At 41.0% G+C, this 11,499-nt stretch overlaps 1 protein-coding gene across 1 annotated transcript in view; it reads left to right on the plus strand.

Moving 5' to 3' along the window:
- Positions 1–6,158: 6,158 nt before the first annotated feature.
- The window catches only part of LOC135563636 (uncharacterized), a 12,708-nt gene continuing 7,367 nt past the window's right edge, over positions 6,159–11,499 (plus strand). Inside the window, exon 1 of the mRNA XM_065006674.1 lies at positions 6,159–6,752. The gene's annotated coding sequence lies outside the window, so the exon portion shown is untranslated. The remainder of the gene's footprint in view (positions 6,753–11,499) is intronic.

The following is an 11,499-nucleotide window of genomic DNA, read 5'->3' on the forward strand; positions in this document are numbered from 1 at the left end:
CAATGTTCCTCTGGCAGAAAGAGAGAGGGAGAAAAGACCGATGGATAAGGGCATGGAGAGAAAAGGCCGGAGATGTACGCATAACGGAGAAGTGGAGATGCATAAGGGAGAGATAGAATCGAGGTACAAACATGAAGAGACATCATATTTTGCATTGATACCGTTATGAGTGAGAATCAACTGTCAACTACAGTATATACAGATATAGGATCTTAATTTGATCACCCTGTTGCAGGAGAACTTGTAGTGTATTTGAGGTTTAAAAAGACTTCTGAAGTTTGTAATTTCCACTTAGAAATTTCACACTTGATTTTGATTACGAAAAATACTCTGCTCAAAAAAATAAAGGGAACACTTAAACAACACAATGTAACTCCAAGTCAATCACACTTCTGTGAAATCAAACTGTCCACTTAGGAAGCAACACTGATTGACAATACATTTCACATGCTGTTGTGCAAATGGAATAGACAACAGGTGGAAATTATAGGCAATTAGCAAGACACCCCCAATAAAGGAGTGGTTCTGCAGGTGGTGACCACAGACCACTTCTCAGTTCCTATGCTTCCTGGCTGATGTTTTGGTCACTTTTGAATTCTGGCGGTGCTTTCACTCTAGTGGTAGCATGAGACGGAGTCTACAACCCACACAAGTGGCTCAGGTAGTGCAGCTCATCCAGGATGGCACATCAATGCGAGCTGTGGCAAGAGATCCTCAGACCCCTTTTCCACTTTAATTTAGAGTGTGACTCCAAATCCATGGGTTGATACATTTGATTTCCATTGATGATTTTTGTGTGATTTTGTTGTCAGCACATTCAACTATGTAAAGAAAAAAGTATTTAATAAGAATATTTCATTCATTCAGATCTAGGATGTGTTATTTTAGTGTTTCCTTTATTTTTTTGAGCAGTGTATATTAACCCCTACAAAATGTACAAAAATAATCCACATAATATTTCCCATGTCCTGTTCCTGCAGGATTATTTTCCTGCTGTGGCAAACTGTCTCAAATTAAGATCCTACATCTGTAGCGTGGGTTGCCAGATAATGAATGTAATGCAGAGCCCTCTCTCCCCTCAGCTCTAGTTTCTCTCCCATTCAAACCTGTTTCTCATTAAGGATTAAACTGAAGTTAGTCCTCTGTTCCCATAATTAAGACATTCCTTACATCCAACTCCTCAGATTTTTTGAAATTCCCCTAGCTCTCTCGCTCTCCCACACTTTCTCCCAAAGGTGAATATCTCATACAGGATATAGACTTTCTGTGTGTTCGTGTAGCTGTGTTAAATGTTTTTATGAGTGAGTATGTGTATAAATGTTTTAATGAGTTTGTGTGTGTGTGTGTGTGTGTGTGTGTGTGTGTGTGTGTGTGTGTGTGTGTGTGTGTGTGTGTGTGTGTGTGTGTTTCAGTGGCGGCTCCTCGGAGGAAAAAGGGGAGGACTCTGTGAATTTCATAAAAATGAAAATAGTGAAACATTAAGACAGTTATCCTTTTTAGATAAAACTATACTAAATGTTACCAAATAACTGATTAAAACACACTGTTTTGCATTGATGGTCTGCGGTAGCCTTTTCACCCCCTTCCATAGACTTACACAGTAATTATGACTACTTCCGGAGGACGTCATCCAACCTATCAGAGCTCTTGCAGCATGAACTGATATGTTGTCCATCCAAACAAAGGATCAGAGAAAGATTGCATAAGATACAGTTAACAATAGCACTGCAGTGCATAAAATGTGATGAGTAGTTGACTCAAAGAGGAGAAAGACTATAGTTGAACAGTTTTGAACAAATTAATTTATTCAAAAATGAAGGAGAAAGAGCAGAGACAAAGAGAGGGAGAGACATTTTGTTGTATTTCGTTGTATACATAGAGGAACTATATTAATGTAGCTAGCTGGCTAAGGCTATCCAACACTTCCAATTCAAGGTAAGCCGCTGGTGTAACTGCTAAACTGATTGCTGTACACTACTGCATGATTGTACACATGGATTGGATTGATAGTAGCTATGTTGACTATGACATTAGCTAATATGGTGACAACTTTGTATGTTGTGTGCAGTGATTATGGTATGAAGGTTTGACTTGGAGAGGTTTTGTCCACAAGGGAAGGGAAAATGTGAGAGGAGGAGAGCACGTAGATGTGATGATGCTGTTTGTATGGTTGCTATGAAAGTGAACTGTGTGATCAGGGGTGTATTAATTCCGCCAATTCTGTTGCAAAACATTTCTTAAATGGAAGCAAACGCAACCAAACGGTGATGGACCTACCTGAATTTGTCCAATAGAAACTCTAGTTTTAGTTGCAAAACGTAACGTTTTGAAAATCGTTTGGACTAATGACTACACCCTAGATCAGCTAAAGTGTGCAAGGCGGTATTGAATGTGTCACTGTCTGTCACCTTGATTACTCCAATACGTCTCTTGACCTGTGCACCTGTTATAAACGTTCATTTGTAGGCTAGGTTGTAGCAACCTCATGATGGGTATAGGGCAAATTTCAGTATCATGCAGTAGCCTAAACCTATCACTGTTACACTGAACTGGGTGGATGGAATATGAATGACAGACAGTCATTCAATATTCTGTAATAGAAATAAGGCCATGCTCATTAAATAAAAAGAAGTCGTCCTCTCTAATGTTAAACGGCACCGACCACCACTGGTGTGTTAGTGTGTAGGCTATGTCTGGTCTGCTTTGGAACCCCATCACACAGCCTCTCTGACCCTCCCTTTCCTGTGAAATTCAATTTCAGGCTTGAGTGATTATTCCTCAGATATGTCTGCATTATGGTCAGACGTCTGTGTAGCAGAGCTCACTTACTGCTGGGGGGCGAGGTGAGATGCTCCCCCCTCTCTCCTCCCTACCTCCACCCAGACAGAGCCAGTCACACGTTCATCATGAGATAGTATCCCCCATCCCCTCAGTGAGCCGACCCTTTACCTCCGTACCACAGAGGGTAGTAGCGTGGCCGGTGAGGGTGACTGGGGCGTTTCCAGGAGTCGCAGGCTAATTGGGTCAGATTGCGGTGAGTGGAGCATTACGCCTGAAATTGGAAACACATGTGGCCGCTCTTCGTACCCAAGTCTGAAAAAGAGGAGGAACGGGGGATGGTGAGGTTCATGAAGAGAGAGTTTAGATGTAGTAAGAGAGCGAGAGTTGAGGAGAGAATGTGAATGAAGGAGAAAGGGGGAATAGTGAGATGTGAGGAGATAAAGTGGACAAAGTGAGAGGGGAGAGAGACATGATATGAAGCGAGAGAGACATGGAAAGAGAGAGGCAGAGAGACATTAAAATATAGTGGGCGGGTTAGAGAGAGTAGGGGGAGAAGGAATGAGAGTTAATGAAAGATTGACACAGCCTGGGGGAAAGGGTGAGTTCAATAATTGAAGTTAAGTCTGATGCGTCTGCCTTCATGCCCCTGGTCTCTGGTGGGGGGCAATCAGACTGTGTAACTTCCACCCTGACAACTCGGCTATTTGCAATAATTGCCACAATTACACTGATATTTGGCTGAGGTAAAATTGACGGGATATTCATTGCCATAGTAATAAATCCATGTTTGATGACATTTTGTGTGAGGAAGAGAAAGATAGACTGTTGAATCTGAAACATTAGGGTTTATTTGGAATTAGATAGACACAGTCTAGGGGTGTGGGAACGTGTATCAGATGATGTTGGTGCATTTCCAGTTTAAAATGTTTCTGTTTTTGGAGGTTATTGGATTGGTGCAAATTGCAATAACATGATTGCATTGTTATGTTTGTTTGTTAATTATTGATGCCAATTAGCTACATGTTGTAACGGAATTCCTCTTCTTCAGAGGAAGAGTAGCAAGGATCAGACCAATGTGCAGCGTGGTAAGTGTCCATAATGATATATTTAATAAATCAACTGAACAAAATAACAAAAGTACAAACAAACAACCGAAACAGTCCCTCCCGTATGGTGAAAATACTAACACAGGATACAACCACCCACAAAACACAATAGAAAACAGGCTACCTAAATATGGCTCCCAATCAGAGACAATGACTGACACCTGCCTCTGATTGAGAACCATACTAGGCCAAACACATAGAAATATAACAGAACAAAACATGGAAAAACAACATCGAATGCCCACCCCAACTCACGCCCTGACCAACTAAAATAAAGACATAAAAAGGAAGTAAGGTCAGAACGTGACACATGTACACGAGATGAATGAAAGACCAATGGATCACGAGAGTCATTTATTTATTTATGACATTTCATGTGTCTGTGTGTGCATTTTAAAATGTGGCATGTATTTATGCAGCACGGTCTCTACATCTATTAGCAGAGAATGTTTGGATAATGTGATGTGTGTTTCATGTGACAGAAAAATGCTCCAGGTGAAAGGGTGTAAAAAAGAAGAAGAAGAATCTATATCTGTGCCTATTGATGTGCTTCTGAGAGAGAGAGAGAGAGAGAGAGAGAGAGAGAGAGAGAGAGAGAGAGAGAGAGAGAGAGAGAGAGAGAGAGAGAGAGAGAGAGAGAGAGAAATAACTTTTGTCCCTACATTTGTGTGTGTTAACCTTACTCTCACCATCTTTGTTTGACTGTCATCTCTGTCAATACCTTGCTAACTCTCTCTTGCTCTCCCTCTCTCACTGATGTAACCTCGGGCAGAAATATCTAAGTGTGCACAGAACAAGTTCAGACAAAAAAACAGAGAGAATGGTGGGAGGGTTCCAAGGACTGCCAATGACTGACACTAAATGGTGAGAGGGAGGAATGCCATGAGGGAGACACCAGGGAAGAACAGCAAAGAGGGTGAGGATATGAAGAGGTAATAACATGCAAATCTTATTTCAGGGCTGCTCTGTATGTGTGAGAGAGATTGAGTGTATTTGATGGAGTGTGTGCGGCTGTGTGCATGTGTGTGTTGGGGGGAAAACAGTAGCAGTCAGTCACAGAGTGCTATCTATCAACATCCCTTTAGGTCTGACTGTATTGACAGTGGTAAGTACCCCCATCTTTGAGTGAGTTCTGCATTTTAGCTAGTTCCACTATACACAACTGACCCGTTTAGCAGTTGGAGTTTGAAAAGTTCTTTTCATTCTCCCCCTCTTTCTCTGTCTCCCTTTCTGTCCCCATCTCTCCCATCCCAAAAGTCTTTCATGAGCAGTCTCACAGGGGCAGGGTTGTAACACAAGCCTCCTCTCTTTTGTCTCCATTATTTTCCTTATCCTTTCATCTTTTTAAACATTCATGGAAAAAAGGTTTTAGTGAGATGGAAACCACTACCTTGGTAAAGAAAGAAAGAGAGTGTCTGAGAGACGCAGACACAGGGAAAAGGTAAAGCCTTCTTCTGCTCATCTACCAATTTATGGTTTCCTTTTCAACAACAAACTTCAAGGTGGACTGACTCAGTGGATGCGATGTTCTCCGAAGGTTAAAAGAACATAGGCTACATAATCAGCTGGCGCGATGACCCATCTAGATGAACTGTCTGTCTTAACTCCACTGTCTTCACAGTAGCCTAGGTCTCAGCCTCAGCCATGGTTTCATCTTCACCAGTTTGTTGTCGAGTCGGCCAAACCTCAAACGTTGGCCTAAAGACCTACACAGTAGCCTAGTATACTAGACATGCGGTCTGGTATATGTCAACTATCTTCAAACAATCAGAAGATAGCTGTCCAAAGTCATCCAAACACCTCAAATTCTGATTAGGTACAGTATTTACAGGTAGGTTATGATGTGTTATATGCACTAGTTAACCTGACTGATACTCATCCGCACCCAACATGTCCCACCTCATCCAATTACCTCAAATTGTGATTAGGAACAGTACTTATAGGTATGTTATGATGTGTTATATGTATTAGACAGTAGACCTAGCTGACTGACTAGTTATGAACCTCAACCCAGTTTAGCCTCATGATTTCCCAGGGAAAGGAAGGCTGAGGTAAAGGTAAATCTTTGCTTAAATTAATATATTAAATCTATAATACTGTTTTTCTTTATCCCTAATAACCAGCAGTTAGGCTGTTTGGGGCTATACATTTTGTATTGAGAAAACTTGGCATTCGATATCCTCTCACAGATGTTCCTCGTCCTGTTGTTTCTTCTGTGCTTTCTTTCCCCCTCTGTCCTTTACCCCTTTCAAAAAACTCGCTCGCCCCGTCTTGTCCTCCCTCTCCTGCGCTCCAAAAGCAACCAGAAGCTATTCGCGTTTAGGCTACAGGCGGAGTTTTTGAGAACTGGGAAGAATTTGACACACTTTGTTGATCCCAACGTAGCCTAAACGGACCGCAGCGCTTCACTGCCAGTCGTTATATAGAGACATCGATTAGTTTACTGTGTATGTCGACTTCAATTTAAATAAGTTAGAGTTTCTCTTTTCATGGAATATGAAGAACAACGTCAGGAGGATGAGATCTTGACCGAATCATGCATGGATATTTATTTGTTCTTTTATCAAACTTCACGTTGTCTGTCTAGTTGAAAGCGCGGTTAGGACGCAGCGGTTTTGCATATTTATTTTTTATTCCCATCGTTTTTTAAAATGATTGTTGTTTAATTCAAACGGACATGGCTAACTGATGTAATATACATTTTTTTGTGACGTGGGAAGTTAATTTGAATTGAATATGAAAACGTAACTTTTCCATGTAAACCAATATTGAGAGTTTTCCACTTCGCCAACTCTCTCGGACCATTAGTCTATAACCAATGTGGTGTCAACTGGAAGGACGCGTGGTCCGGATCTCACCTAAACGGTACACATTTACTTGTCGTGTCCATTTTACAAACTGCAGTTCGTGTATATGTTAATTTGTTTGCATATATATTAACACGAACTATGGATACTTTCGGTTAATATATCTACTGTTGGGTTTGCCACAGCGCATTATTGGATAGCCTCATTTAATTCTCCATCACTGTTTTTTCTCTTTCACAAGTATTCAGATATGATAATAGGCTACATATAACCTAATCCTAATCTGCAGGTGTATGCTCGAGATCACAGAAATTGACAGGTCATCAGGCCAATTGATCAATAATCTACTGAAATCTTGCCTATAGTCTACTTTGTGCGAATTTTGGAGATTTAGGTTGTTGTTTACCTATTGTAATTAATGGCATTAAGTGCATAATGTCCCTGAAAAATTAGACTACTATGATTATGTCCCTTTACCAGTAGCAGAGTGCCTTAAAGCCACAATCCTGAGTATGTGTTTCAGCCCAACAGCAGACCCTCACTTGGTTTGGTAGGAAGCTGAGAGATGGGGTTTAGGAAATGTAACCACTCTCGTATTCATAGTGGGGCTTTGAATGCAAGTACTGACAATCTATTGCATGCATAGTAGTTTAAAACATTTTGCAGCAATACATTGTTTGTTTACTGAAGTAAATAAGGCCTACAACCTTATATGTTGTGTTGTGACGGAGTAAGAAGACCGTTGTATTAAACTCATGAGGAATAATACATTATATACAAGAATCAATGGTTATATCATTCATTGAAATAAAAATAACCAAAGCAGCAGGAAATCTTCCAGATGATGCTTTTAATTTGCCGTGCAAACGTGGCCCTTTGCGTGTAAATAATACAATGTGCACCACCTTCAGTTGGTTAAATGCTTAAGGAAAACGTTGTGTGTTTTTCAACGCCGATTAGGTAAGAACATGGTACCATATGGAATGTTTCCTTCATGGAGCCTCCCTTCTGGTAGACAGCTTCATTCACACTGCACCGCTGCTCTCCTTTCTTCCTATGGTCAGATTGACTGGCATTTATCCTTTGGGTCAGTGCCTGATTAGATTTGACAGGCCCTTGCATATTCATGTTTATGTTGTGTGTGTGTGTGTGCTTTTTTGTGTGTGGGGTGTGTGTGTCCTAACGAAAAATGTATCAACCCCTACAACATTTTTTCCATTATTTATAATCCACCTAATAATTCACATTTTGTGTTTCTACAGGATTATTTTCCTGCTACAGCAAACTGGCTCAAATTAAGATTGTGTGTGTGTGTGTGTGTGTGTGTGTGTGTGTGTGTGTGTGTGTGTGTGTGTGTGTGAACTATATGTGGACTGTGAACTGAAAAAGCTGTAAACAGAGCCAAGGCCAGAGAGAGCCCAGGGTAAATACCCAGTTAGACTAAAGCGTGGAATGACACAATCACAGAATCCTAATTAATGGGCTGTTTGCACAGAAGGACATCTAAGCACTGTTACGTGCTCAAAAGTCATGAGCACAAGGCTTTTACTCCGTCTCAGGCCATACAGAGACAGAGAAAAACAAAGACAAACAACCTGCTGTAGTGTTTCCTCTGCTCTAGGCACAGCAGGTGTCACAGGCGTGAAGTTGACCTCTGTCACAGTTAGGCTATGAAGAAGTCCACACATTGCACTGACTAATCTGGTCTATGGACGGATGATTTCAGTACACACACACATGTCCATAAGGTTACGTGTTGACTCCAAAGAGATATGATTATCCCGGCTGGTCTGGGCCTTGACATAATGAATCATCTCAGACGGACAAATGGACATCCGGCCCATTACCCACACATGGATTAGTTGTTAACAGGATAATTGCACAGTAGCCACTGCCAGGTGTGGAGCCAGCTTAATGGAATTCTCTCTCTTCTCACTGTTTCCTAACAGAGCCTCCCAGACTAATTCTAGCTTCCCAGTCTCATTCCTCTCCATCCTCTCTCTCACTCCTCCTTCTCTGTCATTTCATACCAACAATATACTTCTCAGGTAACCATCTAAAAGATAAGTCAAACCAACAACCTTAAGGCACCTATCCCTAATCACCAGGTTTATTTGTGAGATTTAGGCCTAGCTGTAAGTTGTACGTGTGACTTTGTTGTAGCAGTGTTACTTTGTGTCTGTTTATTTGAAGATACATTTTTTTTAAATGTGTGTTTTTGAACTGTTGGGCAGTTTGGTTTTCTGTAGGAACTTGGGGGAGTGTTTTGGTTTGGAGTCAGAAGGTTTGTTTTGACAGGGTTTGGGGTTTGGAGTGTTCGTTTGGATAATATTTGGAGGTTTTGTAAATTAGTTGGGAAAGTCTTATGTTTTCTTATAGTTTTGAATCTGTGGTTTTGGGATGTTTTTTCTATAGACCGAGGGTGTTCGTTTGGGGGATTGGGTTGTCTATTCATTTGTGAGATTGTTTGGGATTTGCTGGTTGGGACAGTGTTTTGGTCTTATCCAGACAGCTGAGGAGTGAGGAGGTCCTTGTCTGGCCATGCAGGGAGTGTAAATGGTGCGTGTCATTGTAGCAAATGGAGCATGATGATGAAAAGCTCCTGTGCCACAGAGTACACTGATATGGTCTCCAGCGCGTGTGTCTGCCTGCCTGTCTGGTGTGTGTTCTCAGAAAACCTTACAACCAGCTCTTCCACTAAACACACACACAGCCTTAAAATGTTTGTTTTTTATATACATGATCCCTATGTATAAAAATACATGGGGATCATAATGCCACTGATTGAATATTTGACTGTTGTTCACCTCTCTCTGTCTCTGTGTTTGTCTTTGTCTCTGTCTCTCTCTGTCTATGTCTCTATCTCTGTCTCTGTCTCTATCTCTGTCTGTGTTGTCTGTTGCCACGTCTGTTGCCACATGGCACAGTGCATGTTCATCTATAATTGACAGTGCTCTTCTGCAGCTCACCATCTGTCTGGGCTGGAACTAACCAGAACCCAGAATGGCACTTCAGGACACTTTATTTGCATACAGCACACAGCACACCTGTATTTACGAACTTACGGGTGGCCCTGTGCCAATAAGAGAAAAGAGGAAACGAGTCCTTTGATGTGATTTGTGTATCACCAGGGAAAGAGGCCCACAGCATGCAAGCATAAATGCATGGCTGATGTGTCATCTAATGTCCCTGGTTCTTTTACTAATCACTACTGCATTGTGTCCTAGGTGTGGCCAGGTGTAGTGAATCTCCTGTCATTTCTCTTTCTCTCACTGTATCTTTCTTTCTCCCACTCTGTCTTTCTCTCTCACCTCCTATCTACCAACCTCTATCTATCTATCTATCTATCTATCTATCTATCTATCTATCTATCTATCTATCTATCTATCTATCTATCTCTCTCTCTCCTTTCTCAGTCTCCCCCTCTCCCTCCCTTTCTCAGTCTCCCTTCCCCTTTCTCAGTCTCCCCCTCTCCCTCCCTTTCTCAGTCTCCCTTCCCCTTTCTCAGTCTGTTATCTGGTCTGGGGACACCTGAAGGTAGCAGTAAACCCAACTCACAGACATTCTGAGCATTCTACCTTTTTAAACTCTTTCTTAATGTCCTCCTCCCCCTTTTCACACAACAACAGATAAATAGAAGTGACACATGACTCAGTCTTGGAAGTGGGTTCATCTTTTTCTGGGTGGAGGCCATATGCTCTCCCAGAGGAATCCTCATAATCATGGTTGACTAGTCCTACATGATGTGTGACACCATCATGATATGCCACATATGTAGCAGGCCTCTTCAGACAAAACGTGAACCAGAGGAAGGCATGTGTTGTTGCTGTACTGATCAGTGTTTCCCTTATATTCCTTTAACAGTGGCGCATAGCCGCTGCTAAATTGTTGGCGCCAAGTTCAGAGTGACAAGTTCAGAACGACAAGTTATAACAAGTTACATATCTTCCTCAGATTCTCATCAGATCTTCCAAGAAACCTCCCAGGTAACTAGCTAGCTAGTTTGTAATCCTGGAAGTGCAGCCAACCATAGAAATAGAGGACTCTAGTGCCCAAAATCATCAACCCTTACAAAAATGTCAATTAATTATAAACCACATAATAATTTAAATGTCCTGTTGCTGCAGGATAATTATAATCAACATAATAATTTACATTTCCTGTTGCTGCAGGATTCTTTTCCTGCTGAAGCAAATTGGCTCAAATTAAGATTCTACATATGTAGATGTATGTAATAATGATGATACAGTAACTTTACACTAGCTAAATTATTTTTAGGGTTCATATATAATTGGTTGGTGATGTCATTGAGGTCATGAGATAAAAGGAAACTGTCCTCGATTTTCAGAAGAGTTCTAAAGGAAGTGAACATAATTACATTTTGGAGTAGAATGTCCTTTCCAAAAAAAATCTTTAATGTTACACTTTTACATGAAACTGCCAATCCAATGCCATAGTTAACATACTGATATGACATTGAAGCTCAGTCAATAGACTATTATTGTAGTACCATATTATCTTGAAAACGTATCAAGTTGAATATGATGGTCTGCTTTGCCCTCTGGTGGCAGGTGTGAGTGAGAGGACAGAGGATCAGGGAATTGGTTAAAACCACATTTTATTGGTCACATACACGTGTTCGGCAGATGTTATTGCGGGTGTAGTGAAATGCTTGTGTATCTAGCTACAACAGTGCAGTAATATCTAACAAGTCATATCTAACCATTTCACAACAATACACACAATACACACAAATCTAAAGTAAAGGAATGGAATAAATAATATATAAATATTTGGACAAGCAA

The sequence above is a fragment of the Oncorhynchus nerka genome, linkage group LG21 (assembly GCF_034236695.1).
Source record: "Oncorhynchus nerka isolate Pitt River linkage group LG21, Oner_Uvic_2.0, whole genome shotgun sequence".
Classification (NCBI taxonomy): domain Eukaryota; kingdom Metazoa; phylum Chordata; class Actinopteri; order Salmoniformes; family Salmonidae; genus Oncorhynchus; species Oncorhynchus nerka.